Raw genomic sequence first — 16,272 nt, forward strand, 5'->3', positions numbered from 1 at the left:
AAGCACTTATATCTTGTAACAAGTACTGGGAAAACATCTGATCACTTGTACGAAAACTACGAGTAGATAAGACGAATAAGTTGGCTATTGTGAAAGTCAATGTTATAACAATAACACAAATGATAGTAATAACACAAATGACAGTAACAGTAGTTCTGGATGGAGTCTGCTGAAAAGTTTCATTTGGCCTTCGACCTGCTTCTTGCATGCGTGATTGCCTTTCCCTTGCGAGAAACAATTCTGCAGGGCATTTGGGGAACGCAATGGGCTCTAAACCCCAATAATCATTTTCGACGGAGCTCGACTAAAGAGACATCAGAGTTCTTTTCACGTGGAAACTTGACATCTGCACATCCACACCCGTAGAAACATAAATGGGCGGGGTAGACAGACCTAGGGGGATTGAGGGCGAGGGGTTGGAAGAGAATAAATGTAAATAGTAAGTGCCACCTATGACCGCCTACTTCCTCCTCACCTTTGTGGCACCAGAGAACACAACAAACGGCAAGGCAGTCGTAAATCAGCTAATAATCCCCAGTTGTCAGGTAACAATCTGAAATAGCCTGCTCCGATGACGTCGAAGCCTTTGTCTCAAAGTGCTACGCAACGATGAAGAATTAATTCTAAGAATACGGGTTATGTTGTAATAAGAAAGGTGCACCTAGCTAAACGTGGCTGTTTCTAAAATTAAACTTTATTCTAAAATCTGCAGTGAGATATCTTATCTGTCCTCTCTCAGTATTGACACATCTTAAATTGAAGCGAATGATTGAACGCCGCTGCATCTTCAGCTTTCATACTACACCAAGATAGTGTCAGTGTTTGTTTTGTTCACGATACCGCCTGGTTATGAAACTTTGTTTACAGACTCTCGCTTACATGACAAAATGAGCTAAATTAATAAGTAGCAGATACGGAGTTCGTGCTCTGGTTTGCTTTTTCCTCCTTATCGGTGATACTTGTCGTTAAAAGAAAAAACTCTTATTTTGTAAAATGAGTGTGTTGCACGCTGTGCCATGATGTTGGAAATGCCATATCGCACATGGAGCTAATGCCTGTAGTCTCAGTTCGTAGCTTGAGGATAGCAACTTGTCGATCTTTGCGGCTCCTCACGTCGTTGTCAGGTAAAAGACATGTGAAAGGAAGATTGAGAATTTCTGTTGTGCTACTGGAATTCGATCCCAGGACCACTCTGTTTCCAGACAAGCTTTTAGCCGCTAGCCCACCTTGGTCCGTCGACAATGAAGTGATTCAAGTAAAAATATAGATAACGGTGCTTCGCAATGTTATGTGCGGGACCCTCGCTAAGAGGGAAAAGAAAAAAGTATAATCTGGAGAACAGTGTGTGCAACAGTAATGCAACAGGGGCTTTGTATGAAAGAGTGAATCTTGTGAAGGACTGACGGTTAGTGGATATTATAGCTGAGAGATGACTCTGGATCAGTAATCAAGCTCACTGAATGGTAACGGGTAGACAGGCACCATTATATGGAGGAAGCCTGCGACAACCAGAACAATGGCTAGGTTTCAAGAATAATGAATTAAGGATGGGCCCGCCTTTTTAGAAGATACAAATTATTGTTTTGTTTTCACGCCCAAACGTGTTTCACTATAGTAGTGGGGTCCTTAGGGTTTCTTTGTCCGCCCTCGGTAGCTGAGTGGTCAGCGCGAAATACTGTCAATCCAAAGGGCCCGGGTTCGATTCCCGGTTGGGTCGGAAATCTTCTCCGCTCAGGGACTGGGTGTTGTGCTGTCCTCATCATCATCATTTCATCCCCATCGACGCGCAGGTCGCCGAACTGGCGTCAAATCGAAAGACTTGCACCAGGCAAACGGTCTACCCGACGGGAGGCCCTCGTCACACGACATTTCATTTAGGGTTTCTTTTATTTCTCTGAAATATATAAATACAACCTATGTTGAGGTTCGTAATATGCTACATCAAATTTTGTTGTTATTTAAATTGTAGATGCACTTCACCTTTTATTTTATTTTGTGTATCCTGTGGCTCCCAACCAAAATCAGCCACAGGTCTAAATTACTACAATACGTCATCTGCAAACATGAGGGATGTTAGAAAACCGTATGCATTGAATTTTCGTTTATTATCCAATCTTTAAAACGTGACGTCCGCTAAAATTCGTGACATATGCCCGTTTTTTGGTCTTACCTTTGTAGTATTTGGCTAGTTCTGAGCTGTGACAAGTTTATTTTTACGTACGAAACGTATTGTTATGTAGCTGAGCTGAACCAGTGGACGTTGTAAACGTTTTGTGAAGTTTAAGTATGGCGAACTATTTCGTGAACTACACGAAATAGTTTTCCTTATCAAAGCTTAATACAAAACCATAATTGCTGTTCAAAAATGGCTCTGAGCACTATGGGACTTAACTTCTGAGGTCATCAGTCCCCTAGAACGTAGAACTACTTAAACCTAACTAACCTAAGGACTTCACACACATCCATGCCCGAGGCAGGATTCGAACCTGCGATTGTAGCGGTCATGCGGTTCCCGACTGTAGTGCCTAGAACCGCTTGGCCACTCTGGCGGGCCCTAATTGCTGTACTTACAAAAAAGTGGACGCACCTTAATTCAGTATTATTTTTCTGCAAGGACGGGAACTAAGCTCAAAATTCCAATATGATACATAGGGGTCAATATTCATTACATAGAGCTATTTATCATGCACGTGTTAAGACAGTTTAACAGATGTCATGCCTAAATATTCAGTACAGTTGGAGGTCAGCTGTATTACAAACTCATTACGTCCAAGCCACTGAACAGATGAAAACGTTTAAGAAAATTGCAATACCCAGAAATAATAGGTCAAATAAAAGCAAAGTGGGAGAACAAGTAGACACTGTACCAGTAACAAATGACTAAGATGACAGGTCTGCCAACCACACCGGCAACCATCAGACAGCGGGCGCAATAGAGCGCCGTGGACCCGCAGCTTCAGCATGAAAAATCGTAGCTAGTGGGGCCAGTGATAAGGAATCATCAAACGTGAAAGCAATTGACGTACTACCTCGTTGACGTCAAAGGGTGCCAGGTCATTATATGGGTACATCGCACGTAGTAAAGCTATTGTATCTGTAACGTCGCTATTTTTCAGCTTCAGCTTACCATGCATTAACGCGTCCGAGGAACCAGTAGACAGAAGAGGGTTTTGTGCACCGGTACGTGTATACAGACCCTGTAGTGAGACCTCATGGGATTACCGCCATCTTGTCTTGGCTCTGTGATGAAGCACAATAACAGAAGTGAATCTTTTAGAAAGGAGATAAGACAACAGTGTCTGCTGCAACTGAATTGTCTATTATTATTATTTTTAGATGTATATTACCTACGCTAAACTAAACTCTATTGCCTGCAGCGTCACAGTTGTGTCAGTAGTTTATAAACCTATTTTTTAGAGCCTTGCCCATCGAGCTAATCCCGATGGGTGTGCCCCTGAAACTGGGAAGGCCAAGGATATTATTCGTGCAGGTTCCCAAACTGCTAATTTCCTAATCTAAGTCCTACAAACTAGTTCTACCCTAAGTCAAATCCGGTGCTTTGTCCTGTATCGGTGATGTTGTACCCCACTCCCCCTAATCATGTACGCGGCGGATTCCAGCCTATGAGGAAAGTCGGCCTGTATGGGAATAGGGCGCAAAATTCAGTACTTGGTGTGTGTCAATTTGTTACGTTAGTTTAGGTCCCTCAGATATTCCTTCAGCACTTTTCGTGGTACCTCATCTGCCAATTGGTTAAGAGTTTGAAAATTGTCTACTCGTCTTAGTAAGTGGTATGTGTCATGGTCAGGTAATTGGTCGCCTAATGTGGATGCTACGTCATTGAAAAGGGCACTCATAGACCACATGATCGGGGGTACCCTCTGATTCACCACATTCACACGCCGGTGTGGCCCTTTTCCCGAACCGACATACCTGTAAATATGTCGGGTATGGGCCATGACCAGTGAGAAAATGGATCAGTTCTCGAGTAGGTTCAAACTATCTCATGTCCAGTCGTTCTCTGACGCTAGGAAGAAATTCAAAAGTTCTACGCCCTGTTTCTTCTACTTCCCATAATTTTTGGCACAATTGCTCACCTCTTTGCCTTATCTCATCCTTATCTTCAACCCCAATATCTAATATATCTCCTGTCTTCGCTGTATTTCCTTTTTTAACCCAGAACCACGCAGCCTGCTCTCGATTTTTGATGTCCAGGGGGCAGAGCCCTGTTATGACTAATAGGGCTCCCCCGAAGATGTTCTATAGGCCCCTACAGATCTCAGTATCATATTTCTCTGAACCCTTCTCACTGTCATGACAGGCACAATCCTCGTGAGCCTGTGTGCCCAGACTACCGATCCGTAACCCACTATTGATGTTAGAATACTGTTGTGGTATAGTTTTATGAGATGAAATCTTTTTTGTCGAATGGAGATGAGATTGTTTAGTGTTTGAAGGGCTTTCTGCGTTACGGTGTCAATGTGTTTCCCGAAGTTCCACCATTCGTCAATGATGATTCCCAAGTACCGTGTCTCACATCGCCGAAGAACCGGTGAGCCCTAAATTATCATAGTTGCGTTTCTAATTAATTGTCCTTTTAGTAACGGGTAAGTTGACTTACTTGGTGATATTTTCATTTTGGTGCTTTGGCAGCATAGTTGCAGTTTATTCATGGCTCTTTCTACACTCCTGGAAATTGAAATAAGAACACTGTGAATTCATTGTCCCAGGAAGGGGAAACTTTATCGACACATTCCTGGGTTCAGATACATCACATGATCACACTGACAGAACCACAGGCACATAGACACAGGCAACAGAGCATGTACAATGTCGGCACTAGTACAGTGTATATCCACTTTTCGCAGCAATGCAGGCTGCTATTCTCCCATGGAGACGATCGTAGAGATGCTGGATGTAGTCCTGTGGAACGGCTTGCTATGCCATTTCCACCTGGCGCCTCAGTTGGACCAGCGTTCGTGCTGGACATGCAGACCGCGTGAGACGACGCTTCATCCAGTCCCAAACATGCTCAATGGGGGACAGATCCGGAGATCGTGCTGGCCAGGGTAGTTGACTTACACCTTCTAGAGCACATTGGGTGGCACGGGATACATGCGGACGTGCATTGTCCTGTTGGAACAGCAAGTTCCCTTGCCGGTCTAGGAATGGTAGAACGATGGGTTCGATGACGGTTTGGATGTACCGTGCACTATTCAATGTCCCCTCGACGATCACCAGAGGTGTACGGCCAGTGTAGGAGATCGCTCCCCACACCATGATGCCGGGTGTTGGCCCTGTGTGCCTCGGTCGTATGCAGTCCTGATTGTGGCGCTCACCTGCACGACGCCAAACACGCATACGACCATCATTGGCACCAAGGCAGAAGCGACTCTCATCGCTGAAGACGACACGTCTCCATTCGTCCCTCCATTCACGCCTTTCGCGACACCACTGGAGGCGGGCTGCACGATGTTGGGGCGTGAGCGGAAGACGGCCTAACGGTGTGCGGGACCGTAGCCCAGCTTCATGGAGACGGTTGCGAATGGTCCTCGCCGATACCCCAGGAGCAACAGTGTCCCTAATTTGCTGGGAAGTGGCGGTGCGGTCCCCTACGGCACTGCGTAGGATCCTACGGTCTTGGCGTGCATCCGTGCGTCGCTGCGGTCCGGTCCCAGGTCGACGGGCACGTGCACCTTCCGCCGACCACTGGCGACAACATCGATGTACTGTGGAGACCTCACGTCCCACGTGTTGAGCAATTCGGCGGTACGTCCACCCGGCCTCCCGCATGCCCACTATACGCCCTCGCTCAAAGTCCGTCAACTGCACATACGGTTCACGTCCACGCTGTCGCGGCATGCTACCAGTGTTAAAGACTGCGATGGAGCTCCGTATGCCACGGCAAACTGGCTGACACTGACGGCGGCGGTGCACAAATGCTGCGCAGCTAGCGCCATTCGACGGCCAACACCGCGGTTCCTGGTGTGTCCGCTGTGCCGTGCGTGTGATCATTGCTTGTACAGCCCTCTCGCAGTGTCCGGAGCAAGTATGGTGGGTCTGACACACCGGTGTCAATGTGTTCTTTTTTCCATTTTCAGGAGTGTATTTTGGGCTCTATGTCCTCTCAACTAAGGCCGCCAACCAACAGGAGGAGGTCATCTGCGTAGGCTATCACCTCTAGCACTTCTTCGCTTTGTTGTAAAGTATCCAATAGCGGCTCCATGTGGTTGTCCCAAAAGAGGAGTCCTAATACGGAACCTTGGGGGCATCCCTTTGTTATTGATTTTCCAATTCTCCCAGTAGGGGATGACAGCCAGACCTCCGATCCTTACAATAGCTCCTCAGGCAGTCTTTTAGCAGCCCTGGACGCACCCATGTGGTTCGACAGCAGAAAAGTCACCTTTTCGGTAATGGAGGCTGTATATAGGATACCAGCTAAAGTCAGTGAGTCTCCCCCCCCCCGTCTTCAGTGCCCTGCGAGACCCACTAAAGATAGTTTTTTAAAGATGAGGTGAGAAACTCATCCTCAATGACATCTGTGAACAATCAGTGCTGGTAAATGGACGGATTATGTTTGACTGGAGTAGACATGGCATAACGACCACATATATACCTACTTTCCTTAATGACCAAAATTACCATTGGCCTACTTAACACTCACAACAGCAGACTAGTGATGCAGGAGCAGCGTAAAGAGGTGGAGGACAGGACGCTGGATGTGCTCTACCTACAGGAGCCGTACTCCCACTCTCGAAAAATAGCATTTGCAGCCGCGACCTGCCAGGTTATCAGCCGAGGGGAAGACCCGAAAGCGGCGATAATAATTACAAACGAAGCCCTGAGACCAACGATACTTGCACAATACACGACTAGTCACTGCAATGTCGTGGAGTTGCAACCTCCCGTAGGAGTAATAACACTAATTAACATGTTTTTTCAATACGGTGGCAACATTGAAAGACATCTCGACCACCTGACTACAGTGACCATGGCATTGGAGGGACGGAAAATGATAATTATTGCTGATATCAATGCAAAATCCCCCCTGTTAGTGTTTGCTCGGAGGTATGTCAGACACACCGGCAACCAACAGACACCAGGGGCAGGAAAAAAACGCAGCACCAAAAAGGAGTTGCGAGACATAAACGAAAGTTGGCAGGGGTACTTCTTCATCTGAAAGATCACGTCTACTCAAATCTTAAGCCAATCGCATAAGAGTGGCCCTAGTAACGCCAGTATGAGGATGTAAATCAGTTTAAATACACGCTATATTGGTCGTGAGCGTCAGTTACCTTTGAGATTGGACGTGAGTTGGTGTTAGACAAGAATGCCTTTAAACCGACATCTTAGTGCATGTAATAGAGATAAGAAAAGCTGGACGCAGACTTCGCAGTAGTGTAGACACTGTACACGATTGCTGGCAGCGTTGCCCACGGAAACATACGGTCGCAAGAAGACGGGGTCTCGGACGGTCACGTAGCACTATCGAGAGGGAAGGCCATCGTGTTCGGCTTGTGACTCTGGCGCGTCATGCTACATCTGCAGGGGCAAGTTCAGCAGCAACTGGCACCACAGCGACACAAAAAAGTGTCACCAATCGGTTACTGCAAGGACAGCTCTGAGTCAGACGCTGTGTAGCGTGCAATCCACCGAAATCAAACCACTGCCATTTACGAGTTCAATCGTATCAAGCCAGAGATCATTGGAGGGCAGGATGGAGGTCTGTCATGTTTTCTGATGAAAACTGGTTCTGCTTCGGTGCCAGTGATGGTCGCGTGTTGGTTAGAAGGAAGGGGATGCAATTTCATTTCTCTTGGTTATCCCAAGCACCATGACTGCAAATTTATACGTCAATCTAGTGATTCGACCTGTTGTACTACCACTCATGAACAGCATTCCAGTGAGTGTTTTACAACAGGATAACGCTTGTCTACATACTGTGTTGTAACTCCATATGCTCTACACAGTGTCGACATGTAGCTTTAGCCTGCTCGATCGCAAAATCTGTCTCCAATCGAGCACATGTGGAATATCATTCAAGACAACTCCAGTGTCATCCAAAACTAGAATTAACCGTCCCTGTAATGACCGACCAAGTGCAAAAGGCATGGAATTGCATAACAGAAGCTGACATCCGGCGCCTGTGTAACACAGTAACGCGACGAACTGTCATGAATCGCTTACTACAAGTACAGTTGTAAGCCAGACGCGCTGTAGCATGCATTCCGCTGACCCTAAAACGCCGCCATTTGCAATTTCAGTGGTGTCAAGTGAGAGCTCATTGGAGGGCAAGATGGATGTCTGTTGCGTTTTCTGATGAAAGCTGGTTCTGCCTCGGCGCCAGTGATGGCCGTATATTGATTAGAAGGAGGCCAATTGCCCGCATCTCGTGGTTGTGCGGTAGCGTTCTCGCTACCCACGCCCGGGTTCGATTCCCGGCGGGGTCAAGGATTTTCCCTGCCTCGTGATGGCTGGATGTTGTGTGATGTCCTTAGGTTAGTTAGGTTTAAGTAGTTCTAAGTTCTAGGGGACTGATGACCATAAGTTGTCCCATAGTGCTCAGAGCCATTTGAACCATTTTTTGAGGCCAGTTGAGGGCCTGCAACAAGCTGTCTGTGGGCAAGACATACTGCACCAGTTCCTAGAGTTATAGTCTTGGATTGTGATTTCATGTGACAACGGAGGACTTTAGTGACTATCCCACGTCCCCCGACTACAAATTTGTACATCAGTCTGGTGATTCGAACTGTTGGGCTGCATTCACGAATAGTATTTTTTTTTTAAATTGTGGTAAGGTCTTTTGGGACCAAACTGCAGAGGTTATCGGTCCATAAACCTACACACTACCTAATATAACTTATACTAATTTACACTATGGATAACACACACACACCCAGGCCCGAGGGAGGACTCGAACCTCCGACGAAGCGAGCCGCACGGACCGTGACAAGGCGCAACAGACCGCGCGGCCATCCCGGGCGGCTGAAGAGCATTCCAGGGAGTGTTTCCAAGGAGATAACGATCACCAACATACCGCTGTTGTAACAGAGCATGTTCTACAGCGTGTCGACATGTTGTTTTGGTCTGCTTGAACACCAGCTCTAATACAAATGGGACATCATCGGATGACAATTCCCGTACCATTCACAAACAGTATTAACCGTCTCTCTACTGACAGACGCAATGCAACCGGCATGGAATTCCGTCCCAAAAACTGATATCCGACACCTCTACAACACAATGCGTGCACGTCCGCATGCTTGCATTCGACATTCTGGCGGTTACATCGGTTATACACTCCTGGAAATGGAAAAAAGAACACATTGACACCGGTGTGTCAGACCCACCATACTTGCTCCGGACACTGCGAGAGGGTTGTACAAGCAATTATCACACGCACGGCACAGCGGACACACCAGGAACCGCGGTGTTGGCCGTCGAATGGCGCTAGCTGCGCAGCATTTGTGCACCGCCGCCGTCAGTGTCAGCCAGTTTGCCGTGGCATACGGAGCTCCATCGCAGTCTTTAACACTGGTAGCATGCCGCGACAGCGTGGACGTGAACCGTATGTGCATTGACGGACTTTGAACGAGGGCGTATAGTGGGCATGCGGGAGGCCGGGTGGACGTACCGCCGAATTGCTCAACACGTGGGGCGTGAGGTCTCCACAGTACATCGATGTTGTCGCCAGTGGTCGGCGGAAGCTGCACGTGCCCGTCGACCTGGGACCGGACCGCAGCGACGCACGGATGCACGCCAAGACCGTAGGATCCTACGCAGTGCCGTAGGGGACCGCACCGCCACTTCCCAGCAAATCAGGGACACTGTTGCTCCTGGGGTATCGGCGAGGACCATTCGCAACCGTCTCCATGAAGCTGGGCTACGGTCCCGCACACCGTTAGGCCGTCTTCCGCTCACGCCCCAACATCGTGCAGCCCGCCTCCAGTGGTGTCGCGACAGGCGTGAATGGAGGGACGAATGGAGACGTGTCGTCTTCAGCGATGAGAGTCGCTTCTGCCTTGGTGCCAATGATGGTCGTATGCGTGTTTGGCGCCGTGCATGTGAGCGCCACAATCAGGACTGCATACGACCGAGGCACACAGGGCCAACACCCGGCATCATGGTGTGGGGAGCGATCTCCTACACTGGCCGTACACCTCTGGTGATCGTCGAGGGGACACTGAATAGTGCACGGTACATCCAAACCGTCATCGAACCCATCGTTCTACCATTCCTAGACCGGCAAGGGAACTTGCTGTTCCAACAGGACAATGCACGTCCGCATGTACCCCGTGCCACCCAACGTGCTCTAGAAGGTGTAAGTCAACTACCCTGGCCAGCAAGATCTCCGGATCTGTCCCCCATTGAGCACGTTTGGGACTGGATGAAGCGTCGTCTCACGCAGTCTGCAAGTCCAGCACGAACGCTGGTCCAACTGAGGCGCCAGGTGGAAATGGCATGGCAAGCCGTTCCACAGGACTACATCCAGCATCTCTACGATCGTCTCCATGGGAGAATAGCAGCCTGCATTGCTGCGAAAGGTGGATATACACTGTACTAGTGCCGACATTGTGCATGCTCTGTTGTCTGTGTCTATGTGCCTGTGGTTCTGTCAGTGTGATCATGTGATGTATCTGACCCCAGGAATGTGTCAATAAAGTTTCCCCATCCGGGGACAATGAATTCACCGTGTTCTTATTTCAATTTCCAGGAGTGTATGTACCAGCATTTCACATTTGCACCTTCTTGTCTCGCGCACTTAAATATGTTACCTAGGCAGATGGATTCCCCGTATTTCATTACTCACCATTCATTAATTTTTGCTGCTGCGGTTTTTTTCCTTCCGTGTTTTTAATTATGATTTATGTGCAAACTCATTGTGGTTACGTTTAGCAACGTAAATTGGCTCTGAGCTCTATGGGACTTAACATCTGTGGTCATCAGTCCCCTAGAACGTAGAACTACTTAAACCTAACTAACCTAAGGACATCACACACATCCATGCCCGAGGCATGATTCGAATCTGCGACTGTAGCGGTCACGCGGTTCCAGACTGAAGCGCCTAGAACCACACGGGCACACCGGCCGGCTAGCAACGTAAATTAATAATTCCTCAAGCCTCTCTTCGCTTCTTCCTTAATCGGTTTTAGGTAGAATTTTTAACTCTTCATTCATGGTAATAATACTATCTTTTTGGTATAAATCCCATTATATTTCAGTGATGGCTCAAATGGCTCTGAGCACTATGGGACTTAAATTCTGAGGTCATCGTTCCCCTAGAACTTAGAACTACTTAAACATAACTAACCTAAGGACATCACACACATCCATGCCCGAGGCAGGATTCGTACCTGCTACCGTAGCGGGCGCGCGGTTCCAGACTGTAGCGCCTAGAACCGCTCGGCCACTCCATTTCAGTGATCACTGATGTCTTATGCACGACTGATATGTCGTTCTTTCTAAGAGATTCACATCTGTTGTAGCGCTTTATTACAGAGCCAACAATACGGAGGAAACCGTACAGTACGTCATAATCACGGAGACAAGATGTGTCATTCCATGACGGCACATTGCGCCTTGCAGTATTCACTCACCGCTACTCGCAACCATGTTCTACATACATCAAAAAAAGTTTTGCATCACCTCGGTTCCAAGAGTTACGAAACCTGTACAGAAAATTGCAGTAGAGATCAACATAAACATCATTTCCGCCCTTTTTATTGCTCATGAAAACCTTACATTGCGTGTTTTACCACCACTTAGCGAGACCGTATACACCAGTAATTCTAATACTCAGTAGCATGTGCTCTTGCACTGATGCATGCCTGTATTCGTCGTCGCATACTTTCCCCAAGTTCATATAGGCACTGTTGGTCCATGTTGTCCCACTCCACAGAGGCGATTCGGAGTAGATCCCTCAGCGTGTTTGGTGGGTCACGTCGTCCATAAACAGCCCTTTTCGATCTTTCCCAGGCATGTTCGATAGGGTTCATATCTAGAAAACATGCTGGCCACTCTAGTCGACCGATGTGGTTATCCTGACGGAAGTCATTCACAAGATGTGCACGATGGGGGCGCAAATTGTCGTCCATGAAGAAGAATGCCTCGCCAATATTCTGCCTACATAGTTGCACCATCGGTCGGAGAATGGCATTCACGTATGGTACAGCCGTTACTGTGCCTTCCGTGGCCACCAGTGGCGCACGCAGGCCTCGCTTCACATAATACCACTCCAAAACATCAGGGAACCTGCACCTTCCTGCACTCGCTGGACAGTGTGTCATAGGCGTTCAGTCCGACCTGATTGATGCTAACAATTCTCCGACGATTGTGTTGTTGAAGGCATACGCTACACTCATCGGTGAAGAGAACGTGACGCCAATCCTGAGCGGTCCATTCGGCATGTTGTTGGGCCCATCTGCACCGCGCTGCATGGTGTCGTGGTTGCAAAGATGGATGTTGTCATGGACGTCGAGTGTGAAGTTGGGCATCATGCAGCCTATTGCGCGCAGTTTGAGTCGTAACACAACGTCCTGTGACTGCACGAAAAGAATTATTCAACATGGTGACGTTGAAGTCAGGGTTCCTCAGAGCCATAATCCGTAGGAAGCCGTCATCCACTGTAGTAGTAGCCCTTCGGCGGGCTGAGCGAGGCATGTTATCGACAGTTCCTGTCTCTCTGCATATCCTCCATGTCGGAACAACATCGCTTTGGTTCACTCCAAGAGGGCTGGACACTTCCTTGTTGAGAGCCCTTCCTGGCACAAAGTATCAATGCAGACCCAATCGAAGCGCGGTATTGACCGTTTGGGCATGGTTGAACTACAGACAACATTAGTCGTGTACCTCTTTTCATGTGGATTGGAACTGATCGGCTGTCGCACCCCCTCCGTCTAATTGGCGCTGCTCATGCATAGTTGTTTACATCTTTGGGCTGGTTTAGAAACATCTCTGAACAGTCAAAAGGACTGTGTCTGTGATAAAGATCCACAGTCAACGTCTATCTTGAGGAATTCTGGGAGCCAAAGTGATACAAAACTTTTTTTTTGGTGTGGGTATGTATTGGTTCGTCAGAAACTTTACTGGATGGCCTGTTGTGGTAGCGTTACAAATGAATTTTCCAGAGCAAGATAATTCTAGACGACCTTGCCCATTATGATGACATGGCGCTGTTGGACGTTTCACGTTTGAAGGCTCTCCATCAACCGAAATTAGGGTAACAGTGATTCTACTAGTTATAACTTTTGGAGGCCTACTCATACACCTTGTTATATTAATCATTTGGTGCTAGTAGGTCGTCTAAACATGCTCTCAGTTTTTATTTATTTGATCTATCATTTCTAGATATTTCAGTTTTCATCAACGTTTCCGTATGTTCAGTGGCTTTCACCTGTCGAATGCGTCTGCTGCCAGCACTTTCCTGTAATACTGAATTGGTAATAATAAAAATAAAACCTGACCTCCAACTGAAGTGTAATATTTCAGCATGACGTCTGATGAACTGTCGTAACGACTGCTTGATAAATAGCTGTATGTACGAGAAAGACTGAAGTCAGATGCTCGATTAGATGTCACGTACTTTCTATATCCACACAGGCCTTTTAATCTTATGGCTCAAAGTACTTCGGAAAGACAACAGAAAAGTATGTAATTAAGTAATACAGCCCTGAAAAGTCGCTGTATCGAGATGAACTGTCATCTGATAACTGCAGGTAGATAACCTTCTGACGCAGACAAGAGATTGTCTTGGACTTAGTTACTAGGAACTCTTATCACGAAACTGCTGGGAACTCAAACTTATTCAACAGCTAAGTGACTGCTAGAGCCATACCTCTGTAAAAGCCATAATTTAATTATTAATGATTCTGAACATGTATAGCTGCACGGTCAGAAAACGTGAATAAAATAACCTTCTGACGCAGACAAGAGATTGTCTTGGACTTAGTTACTAGGAACTCTTATCACGAAACTGCTGGGAATTCAAACTTATTCAACAGCTAAGTGACTGCTAGAGCCACACCTCTGTAAAAGCCATAATTTAATTATTAATGATTCTGAACATGTATAGCTGCACGGTCAGAAAACGTGAACAAAATTAATTTACATTACGTTGACCAAACCACACAGAATTTTGATACATAAGCAACAAGCAAGTAATAGCGATACTAACGAACGTATAATAGTGAACCAGATAAGCAACTTCTCATTTTTTCCATTTGTTGAGATGATCTACAACGCTGTACGATTTTCAGTCTGGTCTTATGTGGTAGAGTAGGTTTGAAGTCACTGGAGTTCAGAATGGCCCTAAGCCGTCCTCCATATTCCCAATCTGGGATTAATATTCAATACTCCATATTTTCTCCATCTAGCATCTCCAACATCCTACATTTTTTGTGATATTGGTATGCCTCTACTACCTCTACCCGAAGTGGCTCCTCCATTGTCAGGTTTAGTCTGTTGATGTCGCTCCTTTATTTTTCAATCGATTACTAAATGCATCACCAGCTTTTTCTCCATTCGTGCCTTTATCGTTCTGGGATTAAACTCATCTTCGTGTAATATATGTACAAGCTTATTTTCCCTAATCTGCTGTTACGTTATTGTAGTTATTACGATTGTTTGTATAATGGTTCGCTCATCTACCCCTCGTACCTTTGTCGGAAAGAGAAAGAAAAAATCCACTGGTAGCTGATAGAACCCAAGGGGGAGTTTTAGCCGCCCTATTTGATTGTGGTAATCTTCCTCCACGGACAGTGTCCCCTTTCCTCAGGGTCAGTGTGGATTATATCATAAGGGCATTACTTGTGCGTAGGCGACTGAGATGTGTGTGTGTGTGTGTGTGTGTGTGTGTGTGTGTGTGTGTAGTGAGACGTCATGTTTGATTGGTATGATGGTTAGAGCGGGGAGATAGTGTAACCTGGTGCTGGCATATAGCCAACTTCACTGGAATAGCACCAAGAGGACTGCTGAGATTCATGTCCCCGTCCGACAGACGGATGATCATCAACGGTATCACAAGGCTTCATTTCATGAGCCACTGTACAGAGATTTGGAAATGAATACAGGACAATAGCGCAAAGTCTAGTGATCAGGAACTTGACGTTATCAGCTCTCCTTCCCTTGCTGGGCAAATATTAGAAGTGCAATTTTCTATGACAACCAGAATTTAAACCTACTATCTCCGAGTCTAGCATTGGTGTGCATTAGCGACCTCGGATATGGAAATTAGACGATGATTCAGTCGAAATCTACTGAGAAAAAGGGTGTTTCACACATTTTTTCCACAACAAGAAATAATCTTTGCAGTTACAGTATCTAGAGGAGAATGCAAATCTGTAGAAGCATGCCTGGCTATGGGAATGACGCCTGCCCGGCTAGCTGCGCGGTCTTACGCTCTGCTTTCCGAGCGGGAAGGCCTGCCGGTCCCCAGCACGAATCCGCTTTGGCGGATTAGTCTCGAGGTCGGTGTGCAGGCCAGCCTGTGGATGGTTTTTAAGGCGGTTTTCCATCTGCCTCGGTGAATGCGGCCTGATTCCCCTTATTCCTTCTCAGTTACACTGTGAGTAGGCTGTTTAGGTTTTCTTATTGGTAACGCCCTGTAGCGCTCTATATGAAAATCACTGGCTGTGCTGTGTGCAGTCTGTGGCTGGTTTGCATTGTTGTAATACTCGCCATTGTACCGTTGGGCAGTTGGATGTTAACAGCACGTAGCGTTGCGCAGTTGGAGGCGAGCCGCCAGCAGTGGTGGATGTGGGGAGAGAAATGGCGGAGTTTTGAAATTTGTAAGACTGGGTGTAATGAACTGCTATACATATTATGACTTTTGATGACTATTAAGGTAAATACATTGTTTGTTCTGTATTAAAATCTTTCATTTGCTAACTATGCCTAACAGTATTTAGTGCCTTCCGTAGTTTGAATTTTTTATTTAGCTGGCAGTAGTGGCGCTCGCTGTATTGCAGTAGTTCGAGTAACCAAGATTTTTGTGAGGTAAGCGATTTGTGAAACGTATAGGCTAATGATAGTCAGGGCTATTTTTTTTGTAGGGATTTTTGAAAGTCAGATTGCGTTGCGTTAAAAATTATTGTGTCAGTTTAAGCACAGTCATGTATAATTGTTCAAAGGGGACGTTTCATATGGCGACCCTTAGCCGAGGATACCTCATTGGAATCTTCAGATTTTTTTCTTGTAGTTTCTGTAATTAGCGTAGCTATTGTTTATTGCTAGCGCGTAATTATAGAGAGAATCTCCTTTGTAGTTGTAGTCTTT

This window comes from Schistocerca gregaria, chromosome 1 (assembly GCF_023897955.1).
Source record: "Schistocerca gregaria isolate iqSchGreg1 chromosome 1, iqSchGreg1.2, whole genome shotgun sequence".
Classification (NCBI taxonomy): domain Eukaryota; kingdom Metazoa; phylum Arthropoda; class Insecta; order Orthoptera; family Acrididae; genus Schistocerca; species Schistocerca gregaria.